The sequence below is a fragment of the Pteropus medius genome, unplaced genomic scaffold (genome assembly GCF_902729225.1).
Source record: "Pteropus medius unplaced genomic scaffold, Ma_sr-lr_union100, whole genome shotgun sequence".
Classification (NCBI taxonomy): Eukaryota; Metazoa; Chordata; class Mammalia; order Chiroptera; family Pteropodidae; genus Pteropus; species Pteropus medius.
The window spans coordinates 8,585,942-8,600,789 of NW_024349801.1; the positions used below are offsets into that span (position 1 = coordinate 8,585,942).

General features: G+C 38.3%; 1 protein-coding gene across 1 annotated transcript in view; it reads left to right on the top strand.

The window, feature by feature from the left end:
- Positions 1 to 14,848, top strand: part of CDYL2 (chromodomain Y like 2) — a 156,113-nt gene that overhangs the window by 81,820 nt on the left and 59,445 nt on the right. The gene's annotated exons all lie outside the window — the stretch shown is intronic.

Consider the following 14,848-nt stretch of genomic DNA (forward strand, 5'->3'; position numbering starts at 1 on the left):
ACTGAAAATTAACATATTCAAGACCCTTCTTAGTGACTTAGCTTTTTAAAAATTTAAAAAACACAACTCTGTGTGCTCATGTGCGTGTGTGTATGTAAACAAATATTGTTGTCTTCTCATTGTTTTCATACTATTAATCAGTTTCCATGCTTCTATATCCTTTTCACCTAACAAGTAATATATCATTGTCATTTACTATTTGGTCGCATAGTCTTTGTAATTATGATGTTTGATGACTTTACACACACACACACATGCACACACATCAGTGTCACAGTGAACTTCTTAATGCTCACATCTCATTTCCTTTTTCCTGTTGAATTATGTTTATGATCCCTGTTGAATTATGGTTTGTGTTTCCTAGAATGGGATTCTTTGGTCGAAAGATAGGGACATAACTTGGTCAATATCGCTACCTGACTGCTGTACCAATTTACAGTGCCGTGTATTTTCTTTTAATTTTAATGATCTGTGGAAGAACATTTTTCCGCATATGGTAAGTTCTGCGATAATGTGACTCAGGTGTTCCTAAAAATCACCGTGCTATCCCAAATCATGCAATTAAAAAACCCACGGGGCTTACGGGAGAAGTGGGTTTAGGGCACAAAACTCAAACATGTGGTCAGTAACACAGTAAAAAAAAAAGAGGTAGCACCGTTTTGCCCATGTTAAATGGTTAAGAAACACGTATATGCTACAGTAAATGTGCCCGGAAACTGGCCTGTGGAAGTGAGTGTGAGAAGAACTGCTGCTTCTGAGTGAGTGTGTAGTGGAGGAAGGAGGGTTATCTGAGTCAAGGAAAGTTGTGGGTAGGTGTGGCTCAGAACGCATGTGAACTGAGGCAGCAGTTGGACATGTGAGGGGTGTGTGTGCACATTTTGTGTATCCTATGTGGCTCTGTTTGGCTGGGTGCAGGTTTATGCATTCACCTAGTGTTTCTGGTGGACAAAAATCGTGCACAAGCAAAGGCAAAAACTGCCCTATGCTCAGATTGTTTCCTCATATTGATTGTGTTGGAACAAATTTGTGTTTTTAAAACGAGTTGTGGAGAACTCACTGTGCTTTCTCTTTGTATCTCCTCTTGTTAGATTGGTATCTTACGCTCCTGTTCAATTTGCAAACAGAAGCTGTGTTGCCAGTAGAGCATTTTTATCTTTGTATTTGAAAATAAGAATGTAGGTAGGTAATTGTCTCATTTTGCTTCATAATAAATAAGGATTACATCCATTTTACTTTATAATAAAGATTCCATCATTCCCAGATTCATGTCTGTTCTGTCTTCAAACTTGAGGACTGAGAACAATTTGAACTGCAAAATGGGCTTCTGGTAGTTTCCATTTATATATTTAAAAACGCATTTATTCATTCATTCATTCATTCATTCATTTAAAAATGGAAGTCTGACCACCATCTAATATTTGTTGATTGCCTATTGGGTAAAGTGATGCCTGCCCTTTGCAGTCTCGTGGGACAAGCTGAGTTTTCTCCTTGATGGAAATCCTCTCTGAACCCCATCCTCAAAACGGCATGGTGTTGGCATCCTCCTAAGGGATACTGAGAGTGTACCGCTATGACTTCTCCTCCTCCCGTTGGGCAAACGAGAGTTGCCCTCTATCCTCCATCCTATTCTGGTTTTTCCGTTGACCTAACATCCCCACAACCTTCCCATAGGACACGAGGGAGGGAAGTGCACCTTCTTTGCTCCAGCAAGGAGAGGGCCTTTCTGCTGATAGAAGAATGATTTTGCTTTGCTTTCTGGATAACCGTAAGGTCGTCTATCCCGACACCTTACTGGAGAGAAGGCACTTGTGGTCTAGGAGACATCAGTGGTCTCTTACTAGAGTGTTCTCAGTGAATGATGGTGAAACAACTGTGCCTGGTGTCATAGTGCCCTTGAAGTACCGACCCTTGACCTGTGCCAGCATTCAGATAAACCATGTTCCCCTAATTCTATGGGGCTGCCTCTCTGGAGTGCTGGATTTGGCCATTTTGTTAGAAACAAGGATTTTTTTTTTTTCCGAATGTGAATTCTGTTAAAAACTAGGAAGGATTATGACTTCACTGTTGGGTCTGGACATCCGAGTGACGCTGCTAAAGTGTCTGGAGTTTGGGGAAGCCAACCAGAAGACTCTTGGAGGTTGTTTTCTCTTACGGGGCATTTAAAATTATAAACTGGAAGGAAACTTCTGGAAGGCTCCTTGAAAAAGAATCATTTTGTTCAAGTTTATTCACATTTATTCTTATTGTCTCAAAGTGTTCTTTTTAGCACAACATGCAAAATGAGACAGATCTCCAATATCTATGCCCAAGCAGAGTGGTGGCTCTGGGCGAACAGAGGCGAAAGCAGGGAATTCGGTGGCCCTCACTGCTCTGAGCTGACTTCTGTGACATCTGCATTTATCTGTAGGACTTTCCAGAACACAGGTGGAAAACCTCTAACTGCTGCAGTCCAGACCGTAACTTTATCGAACAGGGATAAGTCTGAAGGTGAGCTTCATCTAAGCCCCTCAGCCGCGTCGTCAAAGAGCCAGTTCTTCCAACACCCACCTCTGCTCCCATGAATCAGAGCCTGGATTCACGCTCAGACTGATCTCGTTTTGAGCTTGAGCCCTTCACCACCAGCTCTGACAGCGTGGGTCCAGCTTCGCCATCTTATTTGTGAGCTCATGCTCTTGTGAGAAGGTGGAGGGGAACTCATTTTTCACAAATCTTTTGAAAATTCTTGGGAGGTTGATAGGCCTTTGGCTCAGGGGCAACTAGTAGGAGTAATGGATTTATGTTCCTTAAAATGTTGTGCTGAGTTTTTAATAGCTTTTTGGCGTGGGCATCTGATCACTTGGTAGCTGAGGGTTGTGTGTTATCCCGAGGGAAGGATGCAGAGTAGGAAAGAATGAGCACTATCTCATGAAGTCGGCAAGAAAGCTGCTAACTAGAGTATAAGCATGTCAAGACTGGACCAGGGGAGATGTCACCCCACCTTCCTCAGCTCCTTCATCTGCCATACCCTTGAGTAGCTTCTCCGGCTCTCCGGATAACAACAAGGTTGGAGTTCTTAGCATACCCTCGGAGACCTGGCCGGCTCTGCCTCCTGCCTACCTCTCAGCCTCATCTCCCAACTCACTCTTCCCATCCTCGCTTTAGCCATACCGGCTGTCTCTCTGTTCCTCATAGTGACCACACTCCTTGACTCAGAGCCTTTGCACGTTCTGTTGCCTCTGACTGAAGCGCCCTTCTCTTTGTGCCCCGCCCCCACCCCATTCAGTTAACGGCAGCTCTTCCTTCCATTCTCAGCTAGAGAGTCGCTTCTTCAGGGGGGCCCTTCCTGACTGCCAAGACCAGGGCAGCTGCCAGCGAATGTCATTCCTTTCATTTAGTGCACTCATCTCTATTTGTCATTATATATCGATCAGTATCTGCCTTCTCCTCCCCACCCCCGACCTGACTTTATGCTTCCTGAGAGTAAGGACCACATTTGTTTTACTCACCATTGCACCTCTGGTGTCCACCACAGTGCTTGGAGAGTGACAAGCCTTCGGTAACGATTTGTTGAATGAGTGGATGAATTCCGTGTTTTGTATAAGCTCTGAGAGAGTAGCTGTGGCTGTCTAGAGTGTTATATTGAAACAAATAATAACTTAGTAATTTACCAAGTGTTTCTGTGTACTCCATCCTGTGCTGAGCATCTTGGGTCAGTCTGGGCTGATTGGGGCAAGTGCTGTGATTGACAAGTGATATCTGGCTTGGATGAGGGAAGAGTAAGAAAGGAAAAGGAAGAAGTAAGTTAGTTGGTGAGTATTCAGAGAGCTCCCTCTGATGCATCTCACTGATCCCTAGGACAAACATTTTCCTTTACTCAGGTGTTTGAGTTTTTACTGGTCACCTTCACCACCTAGTCCCCTGACCACAAGCACGTATCTGCCATCTGCAGCTCAAAGCATCACCCAGTGCAAACTTTGGCATGACACTGAGCACATAGAACACTGTGCAGCTGAGAAAGAGGATGGAGTGGGTCCCCTCTGCTTACCAGGACACCAGGTTTCATTCTAATATGTTGGTTCAATAGGTGAGTCTTATTATGCAAGGGTAGGCCAGGACAGGCCAGGTGAGATTCTGGAAACAGAGGTCTGGGAGGGGATGGGGAATCCCTATCAGGGAGGTAGGACTTAGGGAAGGCCGACCCAGGAGCCAGGCATGTAGGAGTTCCACACGGTTCTAGCTCTGGGAGAGGGGCTGGTCACTCTTCCTTGTCCGTTAACCAGAGGGTGATGCAGGGTAGCCAGAACAGTCCATAGAGACTCCAACAGGGAGGCCCTATGGCCTGAGCCAGCACGGGCTGAACAAGAGAACTGCCATAGGACAGTTCGGATGAGTGGTCATTGACTCTTGGGCACTGGGTCTGGTCCAGAGGACACTAGGGGCATTCTGGGGAGCAGTGAGGAGTTTGGCAGCTGCAGCCCAGTCCTGAATCTGAGTGGTAACAAGGCTAAGGCTCTCCATGTTCTTTCATTTATCAAACATTTATTGTATGTTTACTGTGTGATAAGCCTTAGGGCAGGAGTCCCCAAACCCTGGGCTGCGGACCAGTACCAATCCATGGCCAGTAAGGAACCAGGCCTCACAGCAGGAAGTGAGTGGTGGGTGAGCGAGTGAAGCTTCATCTGTATTTGCAGCTGTTCCTCAGCAATAGCATCACTGCCTCAGCTCCAGCTCATTAGATTCTCAAAGGAGCAACTGGTCCGTGGTGCCAAAAAGATTGGGGACTGCTGCCTTAGGGTTCACAATTGAAAGACTCAGCCTCTACTATTAAGGAGTTCACAATATAGTTGGGGAAAGGGTAAATTAATTTTTAAAGTATAATGCTATATACACATATTTTTCTATGAATAAAAAGAAACTTTGTAAATACTATGTAAGAGTATAAAGAAGATAATTAACTCTAATCCTACTCCTTGGAGATAGTATTCCTATTAACATGTTTTCCTCTCTTTTTGCCCAGGGGTGTGTGTGTGTGTGTGTGTGAGTGTGTGAATTCTATACTATCGAGCTAATTCAATAATAAAATTTTACATCATGGTGTATCAGTTATAGACTTAGTGCCTGAAAATAAGTGTATTATCTTTCAGGATTCAGTGGGTGGGCTTGGTGGTTCCTCTGTTGGTGTCATCTGGTGTCAGCTGGGATGGAAGGTCCAAGAGGGCCTCACCCACCTTTCTGGCATGTGGTTCTGGCAGGCGGCTGCACCTCATGTCCTGCCCGCCTCCAGTAGGCTAGACCAACTTCTGTACATGGCGGTCTCAGGACAGCAAACCAACGTGGTGAAAGTAGAAATCCACAGTATCTCTTAAGGCTTGTATAGCATTTGAAGTTAAATGAAGTCACTTCTACCACATTCTGTTGGTTAAATTAAGTCACAAGGGTAGTACAGATTCAGGAGTTGGAAAATACACTCCACCCCTTGATGGGAAGAGAGACAAAGTCACACTGCAAAAGGGCGAGGACACAGAAAGGTGTGATTTATTCCTGGAACAATCTAGGATTCCTTGAATCTGTGAAAGTCATTGTTTTTCATTTAATATTTCATCATTTTTCACATCATTAAAACCTATTAGTATGTATGATTTTTAGAGCAGGCATGCATCCTTTTAACAACTGTTAGAGATTTAGGTTTTAGTCTATTAGGTTTCATGTAATGCTGCAGTAAACATGCATGATGCCTTGCCAAGTCTTTGGAGTCCTTGGAGATATGTTACCAGGCCAAAGAGTATGGACACTTTAAGGCTCTTAGTATGTATTATAAAAGCCCCTTCTGAAAGTTGTGCCCCTTCACAGTGGTCCATCAACAGTGCTCATCTCACCGTCTTCTTGTCAGTGCGAAGCATTATTGATTTTAAAAAATACCTCTGTTAATTTAATGGATAAAAACCAGAACCTCATCCTTGTTTTTGTTTATATTTTTTGGTCATTCATGAGCTAAAGTGTTTTTACGTATTTAATAGCTGTTTGTATATTCCATCTGTGAATAATTTCTTCATGTCCTTTGCTCATTTATGTACTTTTCTTAATTTTCTCAAGATCTTCATATGTTAATTATTTAAGCTTTTGTCTGACATGTGTCTTGATTTTTTTCCACTTTTACTAAGTGCCATTTTGATTTTGTTTCTATTTTTATATACATTTATTTTCTGAGTGAAAAAGTATTCTTTTTGACTTCCATCTGACTTATTTCCCTTAGCATGATATGGTTTCACTCACATGTGAAATATAAAACAGAAAGCAGCAAATGAACAAACAAACAAATAAAAAATTCATGGTCACTGACAACAGTATGGTGGTTACCAGAGGGAAAAGGGGGTGCTAGAGGAGGGTACAGGGGCTCAAATATAGGTGATGGAAAGAGTTTTGACTTTGGGTGATGAACACAATGCAACATACAGATGAGGTACTATAGCCTTGTACACACTTGAAACCTATATAATCTTATTAACCAATGTCACCACAATAAATTTAATAAAATTGAAAAAGTATTATTTTTTGAACGTAGGATATCTTTCAACTAAAAATCAGATGGCTATCTACCTCTGTTCTCTTGTTCTAGGTTTTCATAGTTTTGTAATGAGTGTGTGCATGTGTGCGTGTGTGTGCGTGCGCGCGCGTGTGTGTGTGTGTGTGTATTTTAGCTTTCTGACTCTTGGAATCACCTGGAATTATTTTTTTCTAAAACAAACCCCAAAATTCTGGTTCCTCTATTATGAAGTAAGGCTCTGTTTCCCGCACCATTCCTATTTAATTGTCCTAGTGCCACTTATCCAAGAATTCTTCCATTTGGCACAGATTTTTCATTATATGTGTGTATATATATATACATAGATATTTAACAAATTCTGTTTCCTAATACACTAAGAGATGTTTCTAAGCTTTCTCTATTCAGTTGATTTTTTTTCCTGCTCCAGTACTACACTCACAATGATTGTTTCTATATATTGTGTTTTATTGTATAATTGTGGAAGTCCTCCTCATTCTTCTTCTTTTTAAAAATCTTTGGACTATTTCTGTTTAATTTTCCCAGAGGTATTTGAGAATCATTTTGTGAAGTTCTGAAAATGGATCCATTGAGATTTTGATTGTAACTGCATTATTTTTATCGATCAGTTTGTTGCAATCTGACATCTTTAATATATTAAGACTTCCCATCCAGAAACATTGTACATATAGCTCCATTCATTTGAGCCTTTTAAAATACCTCAGTAGAATTTTGTGTTTTTTCTTCTTATAGTTTCTCAATATTTCTTTTTAAAGTAACCTTTGCTATTTAATCTTTTTGGTTGCTTTTTGGAATGCTCAGTTTTTCCATTATATCTTCTAATTTATCGTTTAAATTGAATAGGAAATGCATTAATTTAAAATATATTTTTATTGATTTAAAAGTGGCATAGATATTATATAAATAGCTTGCGTTGAAAAATGCTAAACAATACAGAAGAATATTTATTAAAAATGAAGACCCCCTGAATGCCTCTTCCCATCCCATTCCCTGCCTGAGAGCCAGCCATTGTTAAAAATTAAGCAGTAGTTATAGACAACGAACAGTGAATTATTCTAGACCTTTATTCATTTACATATGCATATTTTAACATAAATGGAATGATACTATTATATAAAAGCACATAGCTCTAATTTTTTAACCATTCTTTGATGGTTAACGACGGTCACCTATAGTATACTTTATTTATTTATTTTCCATTAGAAACAGTTGTACAGTCAGGAGGGATAACGAGAAGCCACATTGCCGGGCCAGGGGTTTGTGCATTTTTATTCCCAGTGGCTTAATACAACAAAGGTCTATTTCTCACTTAGCTACGTGGGGGGATTCAGCTCCACCTAGTCCCTCAGGGGCCCTGGCTGATGATGGAGGCTTAACTATTCTGTTGCTGCAGCAAAAGCACCTCATGGCTTCCCTGGTTATTAGCATGGAAGAGAGAGAAAGGAGCAGGAAATGAAATGCTTTTTTTTTGAGGGAGACACATCTTTTTCCTGCTCATGGTCCCTTGACCTACACTAGTATGATGTGACCCTACATACTGTGTGTGTGTGGCAGGAAGCATTTAAATTTTTTAAAGGTATCTGTTATTTGTACATTTAAAATTTTTATAGGTATCTGTTAAATTACCCCCTCCCCCAAGAGTATGCTAATTTACACTCTGACCAAGGGTGTGTTTAGGTAGATATTCATTTCTCCATGTCCTTGCCCATGTATATTATCAACCTTATTTTTGCCTAGTATTCTCATTGTTTTATTTTTACTTTTCCTTATTAGTGATGAGTTTGATCCCACTTTTTATGTTATGCCCATTTTTATTTCTTTGAATTTTTAATTCTGGTTCTTTGGCCATTTTATCATTTTTTTCTTTCTTTTTTTTTTTATATAGTATGGACATGAACTTTTTGTTTTCAGTGTTACTCTTTTATGAATCTGTCATTAAAATATTGTTATTAATGATGAACCTACAATAATACAGCATTATCACCAAAGTCCATAGTTTACATTAGGGTTCATTCTTGGTGTTATACATTCTGTGGGTCCGGAGACATATAATGATATGTAGCCATCATTATAATGTACAGAGCAGTTTCACTGCCCTGGAAATCCTCTGTCTTCCACCTATTTGTCCATCCCTCTTCCCGACTCATGGCAACCACAGATCATGGACCTAAATATATACCTGTGGGTCTCTGTGGATATCTACTCTTTCATTTCTCTTACAGGTAATTTGTGTTACCACTTTTCCTTTCTTTTTTTCTTTTCTTTTCTTTTTTTTTTTTTTGCTAAAGCTGGCTAGAGCTTTATCAGTTTTATAGTTCTTTCAATAAACCAGCTTTTGACTTCATTGATAGTCTCTGTAATTTTACTATTTTTAATTTCATTTATTTCTGTTTCTATCTTTATTATTTTCTTCCTTCTAACTCTGAGTTTAATATGCTCTTTTTCTAGTTTCTTAGGGTGGAAGTTTAGATTATTTATTTTAGACTTGTCTTTTTTTCTTCTATAAGCATATAATGCTATAAATTTCCCTCAGAACACAGTTTTACCTGCCACATTTTTATTTAGTTTAAGACATATTTCCATTTATTAAAACAGTTATAAAAACAGTCATGTAAAGTACAGCATAGGGACTATAGTCAATATGTTAATAACTATGTATGGCATCAAATGGGTACTAGACTTATTGAGGTGATCGCTTCGTAAGTTATATAAACATCTAATCATTATGTCGAACCCCTTAAACTAATATATTGTATGTCAACTGTAATTTTTTAAAAATTACAAAAAAAGATATTTTAAAATTCTCTTGAGACTTCTTCTTTTATCCATGGATTAATTTAGAAGTATGTGGTTTAATTTCCAAATATTAGGGGTGAGATTTCCAGATATATTTTTGTTAAGTTGTAGTTTAATTATTTTTGTGGTCAGAGAATATAGTTTGTATAATTTCTATTCTTTTGAACTTTTTAAGGTTTGTTTTATGGCCCAGTGTATGATAAGTGTACCTTGTGCCCTTGAAAGGAATGTATATTTTGTTTTTGTGTGAGATCTTTTATAAATGTCAGTTAAGTCAAGTTGATTCATAGTGTTTTTAAGGTATTTTATATCCTTATTGATTTTATATTTTCTTTTTCTATTAATTACTGGAATTAATGTTGAAATATTTAGCTATAATTGCGTATGTGTCTAATTCTCCTTTTATCAGTTCACTCAGTGTTTGCTTCGTATGTTTATAATTATTGTTAAGCATATAAACATTTTGTATTGTTATATATTCCTAGAGAATTGACTCTTGTGGTTATGTGATGTTCCTGTTTGTCTTTAGTAATATTCTTTATTTTGAACTCTACTTTGATGTTAATATAACCACTCAAGCTTTCTTTTTATTATTGTTTCACAGTATATTTCCCCATCATTTTACTTGTAACCTGTGTTTTTATATTGAAAGTAGATTACTTAGAAACAATAGATAGTGGAGTCTTAATTTTTTTGTCCAATTTGACAATATTAGTCTTGTAGTTTGATATTTATTTTATTTACATTAATGTAATTATTTATATAATTGTATTAAAATGTTTCATCTTGCTAACTGTTTTTATTTGCTCCAACTGCTCTTTGTTTCCTTTTCCTGCCTTCTTTTGAGTTAAAATGTTCAAAAAAGTTCAGAATTTCCTATGATTCCTTTTTATCACTGCAATTATTTTTATCTCTTATTTATTTTTAAAAGGAATTGCCCTAAACTTTACATTACATATCTTTACTCAGAGTACCTTCATGTAACTTCTGCTGCTTCAAGTGTAATTTAACAGTCTTACAACAGTATAATCTCATTTCCCTCCTGCCTTTGTCTTGTTGTTGTGATACATATTTTACATGTGCCATGAACATAAAATACATTGCTGCTCTTTTTATTTAAGATAGTCATTTAACTTTAGAGTAATTAAAGGTAAGGAAAAAAGAGTTTTATATTTACCTTCTTTTATCCCAACTTTGGTGCTCTTTATTTCTTTGTGTAGATCTAAGTTTCTGTCTGGGATCATATTCTGTCTGAAGAATTTCTTTAGCATTTTCCATAGAGTAGGTTGGCTGGAGATTAATTCCCTTAGTTTTTGTTTGAGGAATTCTTTCTTTTTCATTTTTGAAAGATATTTTTGTTGGATATTAAGTTACTGATTGAGAATTTTTTCTTTCCTCGCTTTCAATTTATTTCTGATGCAAATATATGCAATATTTACTAGACTAACCATATTTACATAATTTAGATTCTTTACAGACCTATTTTCTGTCTGTTTCATCTATCTCAGTCTGAAAGTGTTGAGTTTAAACCTTCAGTTCAATTGCTTCTGTCAATTTGTCGGATTTTTTAAAGTTATTTTTTTGCTCTGTTATTTGATGCTGAAAAGTTCATGACTTATGAATTTAGTGAGTATTTTTAATTACAAAAAAATCTTTTGTAATTAAATTTAATGCATTTCGCTCCTCAATTTGACTTTGATATTCTTTACAAAATTTGATCCTGCCTGATATATTTGTGTTCATTCTTTAAACCCATTAATGAGCAAATAAGTATATAATTGTTAGGTTTTATGATTGTTGTTACTGTTATTTAGATGCTTTTTAAGAAAAGTTTTAGTACAACTCACACTTGTGCTTTTAAAAACACTTTTGAAGTGATTATGGATTTTCAGAAGAGTTATATAGTACACAAGTTCCCATATACCCCTTAACCAACTTTCACGATTATTTATGTCTTGTACCATGTACATTTATCAAAATGAAGAAATTAACATTAGTACTGCACTGCGAACTAAACTACAGACTTATTATTATTAGGTAATTTCATGAATATTTTTTTCTGTTTCAGGATCCAATCCAGGATACCACTTTGCATTTATTTTTTTATTTTTAAATGATTTTTTTATTTTTCAATTACAGTTGACATATAATATTATATAAGTTTTAGGTAGATAACATAGCGATTAAACATTTACATAAGTTATGAAGTGATCATCCCAATAAATCTTGTACCCATCTGATGCCATACATAGTTATTACAATATTATTGACTGTATTCCTTATGTTATACTTTACATCCCCATGACTTTTGTAACTACCAATTTGTACTTTTTAATCTCTTCCTCTTTTTCATCCATCCCCCCAACCCTCCTCCCATCTGGCAACCTTCAAAATGTTCTCTGTGTCTATGAATTTGTTTCTGTTTTGTTTGTTTATTTATTATGTTCTTTAGATTCCACATATAAGTGAAATCACATGGCATTTGTTTTTGTCTGACTTACTCCACTCAGGACAATACCTTCTAGATAATTGCAAATGGCAAGATTCCATTCCTTTTTATGGCTGAGTAACATTTCATTGTATATATGTACCACCTCTTCTTTATCCATTCATCCATTGATGGACACCCAGGTTGTCTTCATATCTTGGCTACTGTAAACAATGCTGTAATGAACATATAGATGCACATGTACCTTTAAAATAGTGTTGTGGGTTTCTTTGGATAAATACCCAGAAGTGGGATTAGTGCGTTCTTCTTTGCTTTTTGTTATAGCCTTTGTTTTAAAGTCTATCTTATTTGGTGTAAGCATTGCTACCCCAGCTTTTTTTTTTTTTTTTTTTTTTTTTCCTTTTCCATTATCATGAAATACTTTTTTCTATTCCTTTACTTTCAGTCTGTGTATGTATCTTTCGATCTGAAGCGAGTCTCTTGCAAGCAGCATATGTAAGAGTCTTGCTTTGTTATTTATTCAGACATACTCTGTCTTTTGATTGGAGCATTTAATCCATTTACATTTAAAGTAATTGTTGATAGATATGTAGTTATTGCCATTTTATTATTCACATTTAAAAAAATCTTTTTCTTCTTTTTTCTTAAAGAAGCCCCTTTAACATTTCTTGTAGTATTGGTTTGGTGGTGATGAACTCCTTTAGCTTTTTCTTGTCTGGGAAGCTCTTTATCTGTCCTTAGATTCTGAATGATAGCTTTGTCAGGTAGAGTAATCCTTGCTTTTCATCATTTTGAATATTTCCTGTCAATCACTTCTGGCTTGCAAAGTTTCTGTCGAGAAATTAGCTGACAGTCTTATGGGCACTCCCTTCTAGGTAACTAACTGTTTTTCTCTTCTTGCTTTTAAGATTTTCTCATTGTCTTTAACCTTTAGCATTTTAATTATGATATATCTTGGTGTGGGCCTCTGTGGGTTCATCTTGTTTGGGACTCTGCAATTCCTGGGCTTCTGTGCCTATTCCCTTCTCCAGGTTAGGAAAGTTTTCTGTCATTATTTCTTCAAATAGATTTTCAATTCCTTGCTCTCTCTCTTCTCCTTCTAGTCCCCATACTATGGGAGTGTTAGTATGCTTCATGTTGTCCCAGAGATCCCTTAAACTATCTCTCTCTTTTTTTTTTTTTTGGATTCTTTTGTCTTGTTGCTGTTCTGAAATGGTGTTTTCTGCTACCTAATCTTCTGAATCACGGATTGGGTCCTCTGCTTCATCTCATCTACTGTTGATTTCCCCTAACATAATCTTGATTTCAGTTATTGTATTCATCATTTCTGATTGGTTCTTTTTGATGTTTTCTATCTCTATTTTTGTGTTTCCTTTATTTGTTTAAGTTCTCATTGAGAACATCGAGCATCCTTATAACCAGTGTATTGAACTCTTCATCTGGTAGATCACTTGTCTTCATTTGGTTTAGTTCCTTTTCTGGAGCTTTATTCTGTTCTTTCATTTGAGACATGTTACTTTGTCTTACCATTTTGGCTGCTTCCCTGTGTTTGTTTCTATGTATTAGGTAGAACTGTTGTGTCTCTTGGTCTTAGTAGAGTGACCTTATGTAGTAGGTGTCCCGTGAGACCCCGTGGCACAGTTTCCCTGATCACATGAGCCGAATGCTGCAGGTATGTTCTTTGTGTGGGTTGTGTGTAGTCTAGCCTTGGTGTTGTTTGCGCATTAGTGGAAGGCTGATTGTTTGTTAGGATTGGCCATGACTACAGCAGAGTAGGTGTTGTGCAGGCTTCTGGTGCCTGCCCAGTCTATCCTTTGGGTGTGTTATTTGTGAAGGTGGTTGGGTGGGTCTCTGCTGTGGTCTAAAGCTGGCCACCAGGTGTGTTGGTTCTGGGCCTTTGGGAGGGGCTCGTGTAGGCCAAGGTCAGCCTCTACTTGTGCCCTGCCTGGAGCCACTTGGTATGAGCTACCAAGTGATCTGCAGATGGTTGCCACTTGTGTCAGGCTTGGAGGTGCCTGGGAGAGGCTAAGCTGCGAACTGAAGCCGGTTGCCACTAATGTCAGACTTGGGCTATTAGCTTACAAGATGTTTGGAGCATGCTGAGGCCAGCGCTGCATGTTTGGGGTTTGTGAAAACCTTTGAGAGATTTTAGGAAAGTCCACAGCATGAGCCAAGACAGAGCATTTGTATGGAAAAGCCACTGGAAGCATCTTGGGTGGTCCCACAGGTTGCATGGGTCAGGGTCTCAGGGAATCAATGGTATGGGGTGAACAGTGTTAGCCAATTGAGGGAAACTCAGTTATGAAGCCTGCCTGCATCTTCCTACTGGGTGTGGGGAGGGCTCAACAAAGGAACAGTGGCTTCTGCCAGCACTTTTGTCTGGGTGGAAGCTGCTTCTCCAGTCCTCGGCCAGACAACTCATCTCCTCCCAGCATGTCCTTGGCGCTTTTCGCGCAGCTGCCCCAGTGAGTGAGTCTGTCATTGAGTAAATCATTGTTCAGACTCTTTAAGAGGAGCATCGAGTCCTTTAAGAGGAGCGTCTGGCACTCCAGCCACCCTCCTTCTTACTCAGCCACAATCTCCGAAGGTTTTCTTAGCCAGTAGTTGTGGGGACTCATCTTCCCAGCACTGGAATTCTGGGCTAGAGAGCTATTAGTGTGGGGCTGGGACCTCTCACTCCTCTGGGGTATCTCCGCAGTAGAGATATGTCTTCTGATTTTTAACCACCACACGTGGGTATGGGGACCAGTCTGTTCTGTGTTTCCACCCCTCCTACCAGTCTCGACCTGGCTTCATCTGTATTTCCTTAGTGTAAAACTTCTCTTCAGCTTGACCTCAGGTGATTCTCAAAGACAATTTTAGTTCTGTTGTTTAGTTGTAATTTTGATGTGGTCATGAGAGGAGGCGAGCACAGTGTTTTCCTGCTTTGCTATCTTGACTGAAACCTTCACATTGCATTTAGTTGTAACTTTTCTTCAGTCACCTCTAAGGTAGTATCTTGGTCTTTTCTCACATTTCATGACCTTGACACTTTTCAAGAGTACTGGTCAAGTATTTTGTAG